The sequence below is a fragment of the Denticeps clupeoides genome, chromosome 4, assembly GCF_900700375.1.
Source record: "Denticeps clupeoides chromosome 4, fDenClu1.1, whole genome shotgun sequence".
NCBI classification, from domain to species: domain Eukaryota; kingdom Metazoa; phylum Chordata; class Actinopteri; order Clupeiformes; family Denticipitidae; genus Denticeps; species Denticeps clupeoides.
Window position 1 is genome coordinate 24658427 of NC_041710.1, and position 1709 is coordinate 24660135.

The window sequence follows — 1709 nt, forward strand, 5'->3', positions numbered from 1 at the left end:
TACAAAAGTTTCAAAGTGTTCTCTTCAGGCATGGTGGAATGGTAGACATGTTGGAGCAGGCAAGACTTTATCATTAAAGAGCTACTTACCAGGGAAGTTTTTATTGTTTATGATCAGGCATTTACCCACATTCTGGTGCTGTCTGCTATACTTCACAGTTAATGATCTTTCTTCATGGCTGTGCAACATAGATAAATCCTTCATTGTCCTTTGCAAAACAAGCACACAACAACCTTGAACTGTACTGTCATTACATTTCCTTTGTGATTGACAGAACAATGACTTAAACATTGATGTAATTATTCCAACCCTTGCCTTTTGCTGCCACTGCATTCTGATGCCATGACTCTGAACCATCTGCTGCTGTCACCTCTAGGTGTAAAGCAAAAATAGTGACGCGCCTATAAGCTTGGCCTCAAAAACGTAGACGCATTGAATTTTCTTTCACTATCACATCCTTATCTGCTGTATTAGGTGTTGAGGGCGTGCACCACTAGAGTTAATGTGCAATCGGGAATTCTGCACATGCAGAGGTCAAAGGGGACCATGATCCAACAGAATCCAAACGATGGCAACTGTGAATTGGCACCTATGGTTTGGCTTTCCCCTCTAGCCAGGGAGTTTCTGATCATGAGAGCTTATATTACTATAACAGAAGTTAAACAGATAAATTAGAATAATGATGAAAAAACAACTCTTCTTATGGTCATTTTTATTGGTGAAGACACAACAGTGGCAGTACAACTGGTAAAAACAAATGTCAAGTGCAACATGAAATGTTGAATTGACAACTACTCGTAATGCACCCCTGCATATTCAGAATTCATATTGTGTTGGGATTGTGCACTGGCTACACTAAATAGGTGGAAACCCTTTCAAAATCAGGCAGTTTAAACCCATTGAAATGAAATTACACTGTATACTTGGCAGTGAGGAAATGCAATGCACAAACAAGGCTATTGATAAAAACTAAGCAATTCCTATTGCAGGTTTTATTGTTCCAATGTTGGTCACACAAGCATTTGGACAAACCTGGTTGCTCATTAAGGAACACTTGGGTATCCTGTGATTGTTTTAAGGAAAGATTCACTTAAACTAATAGGCACAGTGGTAAATTTCCTTCTCACTTAATGCCTTAAAAAAAACAAGACAAGTTGTAGATAGAGACAAGATACAAATCACTTACATTGTCTAGCACTTGAATGCATCATAGGAAAATTTATTATTATAAGACATAAAAATCCCTGCAGGCTGCCATGCCCAAAGCACCACACACAAAGAAGTGTCAATGCAGCGTATAAACATTGCTATTTATATGGCTCATGGCATGTTGCTCATGGCTGGTCCCAGTGGCCTGCATGGTCAGAGTGCATTGGCTTTAGTAAACAGTGCAGCCAACATAGTGGTGAATCACTATTTTACTGACCAAGAATAAACTAAAACACACATAAATACCCAGAATGCAAAAGTAAAAAGTTACATCAATCCGTTCCTGTATAGCAGGGTACCCTTTCAATTCCCGTATGTATATAATGCTGGTGTTGTGGAGGTATTTAAAGACTGCCTTGGTTTCTCTGCTGTGCCTTTTGCAACTGAACGCTGAAATGTACATCACAGCAAGCGCTACATGAAAAGATTCCCCACTTTTGAAAGGCTCACATCACCAACAAGAGTTGTCAAACTAGAGAAAAGCAAAAAAAAAAAAAAAA